Raw genomic sequence first — 12,158 nt, 5'->3', positions numbered from 1 at the left:
CTGAAGTCTCATCACATATATGGAATAACTTTCAGTATTTAAGCATCTTCTAAATAACAGGAGCTTCAGGCGAAAGTGCATGTCCAGATAAATAAAATTATTTTCTTGTCTTCTAGTCAGTAGTCTTGCTTCTACTGTTTACCATAAATAGACTGGCTGTTTTAGTTTATTTTAAAATATTTATACACAGAGCAGATTGTGTTGGAATCTGCTGTGATAGCAACAGGGAAGACCAACAAAATGTGATCCTAGTGCACTCCAGGCAGCCTCAGAGATTCCTGAGATCCCTTAGACCAGCTATGCCCTCACCAAACACTGTGGAATTGCAGATGTTTCTGCTTACCAAGTAGCTCTTGGCAAGGCAGTTCCACAATGTTTCCTTACGGATTTCATGCCCTACTCACTCCTAGCTTGTTCTAGTCTGATGGATGTGGTGGAACAATGATAGTAGTAACCCTGTAGTGAGTTAGACAAACTCAAAGAGAAATTAAGGTTATTTAGCAGTGAATGAAAAGTACAAGCAAGCAAGGAAAAAATTTTTGTTCCTCAAATCTCTGACAGTATAATTGAGGTTCAACTAGAAATCTTCTAAAGTGTAATAAGTAGATGTAGAAATGTATGCAGTCTGGATACTGGTTTGGGAGGGTTCTTGGTAGATCATCTGTGTCAGTGGGACTAAAACAGCTCAAGTAGTCAACTATTTCTGATAAGAAGCATTTTCTTTGCGGCATAAATAGTGGTAGATTTGTCCCCTAAGGAATTTCTATCAGCAAATTCTGACACTGTGGTTTCCCAACAATTTGTTATCCACCATAACAGGATCTGGTGCTCTTGCATGTCATGAGCACAAACTTACTCTTTGGAAAACCTCTTCCTTTCTTATGTTTCTATCTGATTACAGCCCTTTAAGTAGTTAGCCAATCTCTTCAGAGCTGCTGAAAGGCAGGGCTTTGCATTAAGCAAATGAATAGAGCACAGCTGGAAATCCTAGGAAGACTGTCTACAGAATAGGGTGGCTTAGGAGCAGCAGATATCCAGAAGCTCTCATTTACTATGATTACAAAAAATGAAAACCTGGACTTCCCCTAGAATTCCATACCCACCAAGCAGCCTTTCTGACAAACAAAAAGATCTCTACTAATGTTCTGTTGCTAGCAATTAACTTTCAGGAAGAAGGAATGTATACTGAAAATATGAAAAGGCTACCGAAAAGTAAGTGGAAACTAGTTAGACCTTGGAATTACTAGTTTGATTCCAAAATACAGCATTTTAATTAAAATCTCAACACACGTGGTTGTTTTGTAAAGCTCATGAGGGTTTCATAGATTTCATAGTATGTTTTGATTTTTTTTGCAATAAAAGCATGTAAGGCCTCCGGTGTGTGCAGCAGTACTTCGTTTCCAATATATCTACAGAGAAGTAATTTCTTAATGTTTGCAACAGAAAGAATCTTCTTCCTTGGTGTGCCTTACAAGTGATGTATAATGCATGATAAAGGGACTGCTTTATAAAGGAATCTCCTTCACATTAGAGCTTAATGTGTAATTATCCATTAAAGAAATTGAAATGCAATTGCCGGACTGCATATTTCAGTCCTCGTCTGTTACCCAACAATCTCATTTGGTTTTTAATTGCTAATTTTCTTCAGTTTTCTTTTGGAACAAATAATTTCCTATTATCATCCCATTTTGGACTGTTTTGTACCCTAAAGTACATACATTTTTTTTCAACAGTTTAGCATTACAGATAAATAGCTTTTTCTTCCGCTATACAGCTTCATGAAGTTTCAGCAAGCTCGCACTACAAACCAGGTTGTAATCTGTCTCTTATTTCATAGACATTATAACTTTGGGAAGACATCTCTGGGTTTCTAGCAGGTTTCTTCAGTTGGATGTATCTTGCAGATTGGATCTTTCCAAACATGATTTCTAAAGTACAGCACAAATTTATTTCTAAATAATATATTAATTAGTATCTTCAGAAAAAAATATATTAACCTTATTATATGTAACTAAAACAAGCATAGCATTTTTTCTTCTTTCTTAAGTGTTTCACCTCTAGGCTGCAGAAAGAGTCCCCGTGATCTCAGCAGCAGTAATAGCACCATTCTGAAATTGGGAATTCCTTCAGTATTACGTTTTGTCAACATAGAATTACTTTGCATTTTTAGAGAGGATAGGGCGGTGAGATGAAAGTGAGAAACTGGGAGGCAGATAAGAAAACATTTCACTGTCTTGAATTTTCTGTGACTAAATGCATATATGCTAAAGTAAAAAGCAAAGTCTGGCAAAATTATTTGGTAAATTTAGTCCAGTATTCAGTACATCCTGTGATTATTTACCCACTATGCTTTACTAGTGACTCCAAGTTTAAAACAAAAAGGAATGCATGCAGTTTGAGATTCAATCTGAAAGGAGAAAAGCATGTGATATAACTTGACAGCATGATATACTGGAGTGTCAAATGCATACAAAGGAGAGTCGTACTTTGGTAAGCACAGAGGTTTGAGCCTGTGCCTTTAGAATAGAAGAATGCTAGAAAGAGACCTGATCATATTTTAAAAAATACATATAACACTCCCACAGTTCGAATGCATACGGTAGTTCTTTTCATAGTATGTTCCCTTCCTCAGTCCAGCAAAATTTCTAGACGTTATAGATAATATTTTCCTTTTTTTCTTAATCTTACACATTTAATAGTGCATTATAGAATAACATATATTTCAGTGCAAATAAAAGAACAATTTCTACAGCTTGTCAGTATTCACTTGAGGAAAAAATGGTGTTCTAAAAATTAATGACTTATAACAGTTATTTGGTAGGAGGTAGATATTACTGGCTGTTAAAGCTGTTCAACAAAGTACTTGTCAAACTGAGGTCTTCACACATCACTGACTCCTAGTATGTTTAAAATGTGTATTTACTACTGTAGTGTCAGTATTTACTAAATGAAATCTATTTCATTAAAATACATAGTGAAGTATGATTATAGTTCATGTCAGTTTGACATCTTGTGATTTCTTATCACAGAAATTATACAGGTTACAATGCTGGAGCTATAGGCTGAAGAAGAAACTGTTCTACTGAGTCTAGAAAAAATGCCAAGTCCCAGGGGCTGCTGAGTCATATCAAGAAAAGCCTGTATCAGTAAATGCTGTTATGCAATTCTCTATAGGTCTTTTATGTGGGATATTGAATACAGCATGTATTCCAGAAATAATTCCGAAAGTGCAATTTAAGGTTTAACTCAATGTATCTGAAAAAATTTGAAGGAAATTGTTACTGAAAATTTGAAACATGCAAAAAAATTGAAAAGCACTTCTTTCATTTGAAGGAAGTTGCTGGTTTGGCAGGGAATGTGAGCACTCACGTTGAGGGAAAATGAGGAAAGAAAAAGGTGACTACAGAAACACAATATTTCTTGTACCGTTTTGAATTCAAGAATTATAAATTGTAGAAGGAAGAGAGCAAAATCAATTATATCTTGCCAACAGGCTATCATCTGCTTTGTAATTTTTAGTTAGTTTAGCAGGGAGCTCTCTAGGAATATGTACATAGGTGGTTCCAACAAGTACAACCCTTATTGATCTATTTTCAGCAATGGTTCCAGAACACCAAATATTATCTCAGAAGGTGAGATGGTTTATTATGTTTTCCTAAGTTTTTTCTAATTTGAATTAGTTTTTGGAGAAAAAATAAATGAGAGCCTTCTGGCCAAAGGTTAATGCTTGATAATTTTATTATTAATAAAATACGAGTCCAGTCATCCAGATACAGGATCTGCAATAAAGTGTGGGAACAGAATGCATAACTATTTGTTGTTAACTTTTGGGGTTTGTTTGTTTCTTTGTTTTCTTAGGATTTAGGTATGGGATTGAAGATATTAACTTGGTGGTGAAGTCAGGTTTATGTAATATTGCCTAATGGAGGTAATATAAAGGAAATGCAGTGAGATATTAAAGGAAAAACATATGCAGTTCAGCTTCCTGCATAGGTAATAATAAAGTCTTTAAAATAGCATGCTAACAATAAGTGGTTTAGAATTGTGTTTATTAAAAAAATTAATTCCTTTTCTTCCCCTTATTCAAAAGTGTGCAAAATCGTGCACGTGTGAGGGAAAGAAGGATAATTTCTTGAAGGATATGGAGAAGAAACTCTAAGTTTTTATTTCTAAGGTTAGCAATAGATTAGGCACATTCCACATAAATTATTTAGGTTTTATTTTTTTGTGGTTTTTTCCATGTTGTACCAATTTTTGACACACAATTTTCCATTAAAGGTTTTTACAGTAATCCCTCTCATTTGAATGTTGGACTCACTTTAAAGAAACAGTATCAAATGCATATGTATTAATTATTTATGAGCCATAGCATTTGGTTTGTGGCATCTAGAATCTAATGACAGGAGTGAAAATTCAGCTCTGCACATCCAGCTCAGGATGTGAGTTTTAATCAAGCATTTGTGCCAAACGTTGATTATCTGTTAATCAGCTCAAATAAACCTGAACCCGAGTATCACATGGCACATGGAAAGGGCTATTTTTAGATTCAGAAACAGTCAACATTGAGGTAGAATTAAAATTCCAGAGATGAGCTGCTGGAAAGCTGGACTGGAAAAAATATTTTTACCTGTAAAGATTAAGATTTTACTGTTAATAGAAAGCATCATTTTGCAGTCAGTAACAAACAGCTACGTTCTATTTTTCTCTTTTTTCGCCTTTACTTCGAACATAGTTCATTAAGTGTATGATACTGGGGATAATGTAGCCAAACAATACAGTACTGTGGCGGGCAAACTAATTACTTTCTACATCTGTCACAAATTGGATGGATGAATGAATAGGATTTTCTTTTGCTTCTTTGTAAACTGAATCTCACCCAATTTTCCTCAAAACCGCAAGACTGATATACCTTTATTTCAATTTTGGGATAACTGTGAAAGTGCTAATTATTGCTGTATTGTACAGTGGTTTTCGCTAATGAAATTCAGACAGCATATGACTGGAAAAGCCATATTTTGTACCAGCATAGCTGAAATGCAGTCTAAACTTTTCTTGGTTGAACAGCAAATTGAGATCTGTATGAGAAGAAATAGTCTCTGGATTAGACTAAAATAATGTTTGCTGCTGCTCTTTAACATCAATGACTAAATCTAAAAAGTTATCAAAAATAATAGAGGAGAAAACTCTTTTGATTTTCAGAAATCTCTCTCTCATCTCATCTACCCCTTAAAGTCAAACTGTATCTTTGGCAATGAAGCTTTTCATCATGATGTATTTTCTTGAAAAGAACTGTGAGATTAATAAATGTCTTGTAAATGGCAGAGTACTATTAACAGTACAATGATTTTTCACCAGAGATATGTTGTATATTTAATTTACCTGCTTGTGTTTGGTCTGCATCAAGAATTTCAGTTAGCTTCCAAGTGAAAAGAGAGGAGAAAGCAAAACAATACAAGTAAAAATCCCTGAGCTGTGAACAGTTTCAAAACCAGTCCAGGTAATATTGCCAAACTGGCAGGATATATACAATCTGTCATCTGTCAAGCTTTTGCATTTGGTTACCAGCAATTCATTGTTAACCATCTGTTTAAGTCTTTTTCACATCCTGTGGTTATAGCCGGTTAATAGATGATTTTTAAATATGTTAACAAAATGTTACTGACCTAATGTGCATTAGAATAAATTAGTATATTAATACATGTGGGTCTAGCCTAGGATGTTTCTACAGCTGTGTCCTTGACCCATAGCATATTTGGCAGTGGTTAATTAGGCAGATCTGTTAGCCAGAGAGTGTCCTTAGAGAAAAATCATGGAACTGAAATGATCATAATCTCTGCATCTGTGTACCTAATAAAATAGGTACCTTTTTTAGTGTATCTGCATGTCATTCAAATTTCATCTAAGCCAAAATTTTTAAAAGCTCAAGAAAATTTGCTTCTATTGGGACTGTCTCTACCTAGTCAGTGTAATGAGGGAGTCAAGAGGTTTGATCTGCTTTTATAAATGTGGTTTTAGCTTTAAGCCTTAATTTTAAGGAAGTGTATCTTGTTGTAGTGCAAGTTACGCTTTAAATCAAAGTTAATTCTGTCAAATATATTAATAAATAATATTGCCTCACCAGCTGTTGCCCTGACACATGCTGAGACTCGTGGTCAGCTTAGCAGCATGTGTTTCCATGGGCAACGGCTGAAGAAGTTCATATCAGTAAAAGAAGAAAACAAGCAAAGTGCAATGTCCTTTATGAACATCTGTCTGCTGCCTTTAAACATGCATTTTAAGTGTGCCTATTGGCATGGCCTAAATTAAAATTATTAATTGATAGAATTTTTTCTATGTCTGATGATGCCAGCCACAAGCCAGTTATGAGTAAATCATTATAACCTCAGTATTCCACTTTGAAGACAGAAATTGCAGCATAGCAAGCCTCTAGGAATAGGGTCCAGCTCTCCCATCCTGCAATCTTACATTTTCAATTGTGAAATGCATACTTTTTCTTTTAACATAGTTTGTCAGAAAGAGATAATACTATTAAAAGTCCATAGCATTTTCTTGGTTATAAAAAAAAGTTGTGGATGTTTTTTAATTCTTTACATACAATATTAGCATAATACTGAACTGAAGATGAGGATTAAGCATAAAAAACAAGACTTCAAAAAGTGTTTGAATTGAGACTATAACTTCCTTCCTTGACCCATCCCTGGTCCTTATTTATTTATTGAATGCTCTGGATTTCGCAGGCTGAGTAGTTTTCTCACCAGTGCCTTTTCTTCTGTAAGTAACTCTATGATGGTGAAGATAGGTTTGAGTATTTATGGCCATGAGGAAGGCCAACAAAACAGGTGTCATAGTGGGAGTCTGTTATAGACCACCTAATCAGGATGATGAGGCAGACGGATGATTCTAGGAATAGCTGGGAGAAGACTCATGATTGCTAGCCCTCATCCTCGTGGGGGCTTTCAATCTACCAGATGTCTGCTCGAAATACAATACAGTGGAAGGGAAACAGTCCAGGACGTATCTGGAGTGTGTGGAAGATAACTTCCTGATGCAGCTGGTGAGTAAGCCAACTAGGGAAGGTGACCTGCTGGACCTGTTGCTCATGAACAGAGAAGGTCTTGGGAGTGATGTAATGGTTGGAGGCTGTCTTGGGCATAGCGATCATGAAATGATAGTTTTTTTATTCTTGGAGAAGTGAGGAGGGGATCAGAAGAACTGCCACCTTTGATTCTTGGAGGACAGACTTCGGCCTGTTCAGAAGATTGCTTAACAGTCACCTAGGAGGCAGCCCTGAAGGGCGAAGGAGTCCTGAAAGGCTGGACATTCTTCAAGGTGGAAGTCTCAAAGGCACAAGAACAGGCTGTCCCCATGTGCCAGAAGACAGGCTGGAAGGAAGATGACTGGCCTGTCGGAACGGAGAGGTCTGTCTGGAAAAAAAAGGAGTTTAAGACCTTTGGAAGAAGGAGTAGGCAACTCAGGAGGACTGCAAAGACGTTATAAGGTTATCCAGGGAGAAAGTTAGGTGGGCCAAAGCCCAACTAGAACTTAATCTCACTACTGAGGTAAAGTACAATAAAAAATGGTTCTGTAAGTGTATTAGGAGCAAAAGAAGGGCTAAGGAGAATATCCAGTCTTTATTAGATATGGAGGAAAAGCAGTGACAAAGGATGACGAAAAGGCTGAGGTACTTAATATATTTTTTTACTCAGTCTTTAATAGTAAGACCTCTGGGTACCCAGACTGCTGAGCTGGAAGAAAGATTTATAAAAATAAAGAAATTGTACTCTTTGCAGGACAGATTGGCTGAATGCACCTGAGTTTAGTTCTGTTGTTTAAATACCATGTGAGGTGTCATCCTTTCATGTGTTAGTTCTGAAGCAAGAAATTATACATCGAGTATCTACTTTTTTATCTGAACTATTTCCACAGCTTACTTTTTCTGAAGGGATTAGTATGAGAACCCATCCCTGAATGTGTCTGTGTTCTGGGGCATAATCGAAAACAGAATAATGTGACTTTTATTTTGTTTCTTGCTTCATTCTTGAAATTTTAGTTGTGACATCTTATCTCTATGGATAACTGCCTTTCCTCAATTTACTCTAAGGAAGTTATTATTTCTACTATTTCTACTATATCTATTACAAGAGTGTTACTTGACTTATTCTTTTTCAGATACCCAAATTTTCTGCTTTGCTTTCTTAAAGTTGTCTCTCTGTTCAGTAGCATCTACTCATGTTGCAACTATTTGCTTTACTTGTTTCACCTCTTCCTGTATTCATTGCAGTCTATGTATTGCTCTTACTCCTCTCCGCATCTTTTGTTTCATTCTCCAAACTTTAAAATTACCTGAATGTTTGCAACATTGAATATTTTCATAACATTCTCTTTCATTCGAAGAGTAAATGTTCAAACTTTTATATCCTTCTGGATATCACATTGGGTTCTTTATTTTATTCGTATTATTATATGTCTGACTCTAACCTTTAGAATGACTAGTCTTGTTGCAGGAAATTTTTCATTCCATACAGTCCCTCCACCCACAATAGTTTACCTGTATCACTTGAGCTTTCAATTGTCCAAATTGCCTTACAGCTGGCTTACATAAACTTTTTCTTAATGCGTCTTAGATGTTGTAACCACTTTATCTTAGTTGCAAAAATAAATAAATAAAATTAGCTAGCTAGGTGTCTGACTTCCATTAGATGAAGAATTGTTAATCAATCAAAACTGTGTGTGAGTGGGGGGTCTTTTCAATGAAGTGTCCAATTCAAGGATATTGCTCCATTTATTCTGACATTGAACTATGCTTTGCCTTATTTTTTGTTTCCTGGTCTTCAGTTACAAGTTAACATTCATATGTCATTCTTTGCATCGTTAGAGAATTAATTTAATTGTGGTGTTATTTAGATATGATTTCCCCGGTCATCTGCTGACACTTAAAACCCACACAGTCTATTGAGCTGAAGTGTATGTAGACACCATTGACTATCTGAGAGCTTTGAGATCCCTCCATTTTTTTTCTCTATTGTAGTCACCTCACAATACTCAGGTGTGGCACCATAATTTCCAACCCTAACAGTGTTGGAAATATACTAATTGAAAATTCCATGTGGGATTTTATGGTACTCTGGTATTTTGTAGTTCAAACTCCAAGAAGATATTTCTGAGCATTGATTTTCCCTTTCCACATACCTGTCTAATTGTTAGTGCTTTAAAACAAAAAAAAAAAAAAAAAAAGGAAGTGCTCTTTTAATAGTCATTAACAATGGATTTGTGATTTGTTTGTGCAATATCAGTTGAATAGGCCTGAAATTAGATTTTAATATTCTTGCTAAAATTATTCATGAAGTTTCTCATGGATGAGAAAACTAGAGATTTTCAAATTATATTAGATACTGTTGATCTGTCGTATTCTTTCATGAAGCTTGTGTTGTACCTAAACTTAGGTGCCATTATTTGACCTAAGAGATAAGTTCGATCATGTTTTTCATGCTTTTTGTTGTTACATTGATCAGTTCAAAGTATGTTTCCTCGCCTCTTGGTAGTCATATGGCTTGATATAGTACCTCATGGACAGGTAGGTGAGAAACTCTAAGGTAAATTAAGCAACAATGTCTGCATTTCTTTCTGAGCTCTTCCAGAAAAAAAATTACATGCATGTATCATGCACATTTTTGTAAAGCAGTGAATCTACTGCAGGTGCTTTGCCAAGCTGACATGAGCCCACATGGCAGCTGCATGCAAGACTGTAAGGTGCTCAACAGTCAAGTCAGCCTCTTTTCCTGTTCCAGCTGGCTTACCAGACTTTCCAAAATGTAGGAATAGTATCCTAAATATGTACATAGATAAAATTTCTGACCGAAGCAAAACAATAATATCCTGAGAAATCTAAATATATGCAACGCTAGTAAAAGACAACCATGCTAATAACAAATAGAAGAACAAGCTCAAGATGGTTTATGTTTTGAGGGAATGTGAAAAACACCTAGGAGTGTCTTCCACCAAGAAGCTGTAAAGATAACTAGAATGTTTTTATTACCAGTCACTAGAGGGTTTTCCTTTTGTCTTTACTCAGTGTGAAGGATCTTTGGCTTGGCAGTTTCGTTTTTACATTTAAGTACAGTCTAAACCCTTGTGCACTTTTTTGTCACTACTCAGACTACAATCATAGACAGTGTGATATACTAGAGGCTTCAGATGAAATAAATTTAGGACTGTCCCCTACTGAAGCACAGATATGCCAAACGTGCATGCTCTGTTCAAAAGAACAGAAAAATTAGTGACTTTGAGATCTTTTCTGAAGTAATGGAATTACAGCATTGTTTTAGCCCTCTGAGATAATTATATACACGATCTATTTATGCTACTGCACTTTCTTTTGGTCCTGAAGATGTCAGAGCCCACTTCAGCTGAACTATCCATAGGCTTTAATTAGATATGCTCTACATTTACCAGATGTTATTTTCCTCTTCCCATTATGAATGAGTGCATTGCAACAGCTTGCTCTTTCAGGTCTTTTTTATTTATTGACTCTATCATTTTTCATCAGATCTTTTGCTTGCCTTTACCAGACCCTGGCTTCTTCTGTTTATTTATATATGTACACTCTGTATGAAGGCAGTATGAATAATAAAAACTTGCTGAAAGTGATCACATTTTTTTGAATATTGCAACAGCACGTGCAGTGCTTCAGGAGCTGAACGTTTTGACCTACAGCTTTAGAATATAAACTCTCTCCCAAAAGAACTAGAAACTTCACAAACTAAGAATTTGCATATGATATTTTACACAGCAGACACAGTTATCATTTAACTGAAACCAATATATCATTGAAAAAAAATATTGCATTTTTATATAACCTTTTGTCATAGAAAAATGGGGCTGGAATTCCGTAAAATCAGAGAATGAGAGGACAATTCTGGTTGGGAAGAGCCTCTGGAGATCACCTTGTCCAACCTGCTGCTCAAAACATGGCCAACCTTTTAAATGGAGTTTGTCAGGGCCTTGTTCAGTTAAGGTCTGAGTACCGACAAACCCCTTACAAAAAATGTATTTTTTTAATACTGAGTGTTTTATGGGAGAAGACTTACATGCTAATGTAAAACACTAAACAGCGAAGAAACATGGGGAAAGCTACTGTTGCTGTTAAGTTAAAATAAAAAGCAACTCTAGAAAACCAAGAAACCATAAGGAGGAGTCAGAATTGAAAAAAGAGAGGGACAAAACCTGTAGGATGGGGCAGCATTCCTAGAAAGAGAAAACATTTGTAAAGTAGGGAGTGAAAAAGAGAATTTATGGTAAGGTGTTTTGTTCCACTATTTTCTTTCACATTGTGAGCACGGCAAAAAAGCCTCGAAAGACTTTACACTATGATTTAACTCTTACAAAACATGGCATTACTTTATAAAGTCAAGTAATTATTAAAAAATATAAAATCCTCTCTATTTGGCTCAAGCAATCCCATTTGAGCATTGGTTCTTACAGATACCTAGGGACAGGAAGAGTTCTTAGACTTGGATATACTGGGAATAGCTTCTGAACAAAATTAGGGAAGCAAATATGAAGTAGAACTCCTAAAATGAGTCGAAGTGTCCGAACTGTAGAAAAACAGCTTAGAACCTTTTCAGCCTGATGTACTGTTCATCCATAATTCAGAATACTGATCCTACATTTATTTCACTTCCATGTATACCAACTGGCAGCTCAATGCTTGAAATTTGGATTGCAGTTGGAAACTGGAATTTGGCCTTTGTCAGCAGTTTCGTTAACAATTCTGGGTGCAGGTCTTGCTTAGTATAGCTTCAGGGTTGTGTTACTCATGTCACCAGTGAAACCTTAATCCTCCTTCTTTAGTTTATATTTCATTTGCTGTGTATGTATATTTGTTTCAGCTTCCCCTTTATACAAATGCTCTCTATAGTCTCCTTTGAGAATTCTGAAATTGTGGCTTTTCTGGCACTGAGATGCATATTGTCGGTTCCCAATACTTTCTGTTTCAGGTCTTCTCCTGTTTAGGAGCATTATTGCCTTCAGCTTTGTGAGGCTGCGACATTTCAATGAAGGAAAGGTAAATGCTACTAGCTTTGCTTTTTACTTTGCTTCCGTGTGACACATAAAAAGTCGTGATGGTTTATAGCAGACTGGGACTCTCTCTGAGCTTG

General features: G+C 35.9%; 1 protein-coding gene across 12 annotated transcripts in view; it reads left to right on the top strand.

Moving 5' to 3' along the window:
* The window catches only part of KCNIP4 (potassium voltage-gated channel interacting protein 4), a 422,577-nt gene that overhangs the window by 230,898 nt on the left and 179,521 nt on the right, over window positions 1-12,158 (top strand). The window contains exon 1 of one of the 12 annotated variants that reach the window (XM_054065858.1): window positions 12,016-12,064. The exons of the other annotated variants lie outside the window; for them this stretch is intronic. The gene's annotated coding sequence lies outside the window, so the exon portion shown is untranslated. Of the gene's footprint in view, window positions 1-12,015; window positions 12,065-12,158 lie in introns of those variants that run through there. 12 annotated transcript variants of the gene reach the window in all.

The sequence above is a fragment of the Cuculus canorus genome, chromosome 4 (assembly GCF_017976375.1).
Source record: "Cuculus canorus isolate bCucCan1 chromosome 4, bCucCan1.pri, whole genome shotgun sequence".
Taxonomy (NCBI): Eukaryota; Metazoa; Chordata; class Aves; order Cuculiformes; family Cuculidae; genus Cuculus; species Cuculus canorus.
This window is presented reverse-complemented; position numbering and strand designations above follow the sequence as displayed.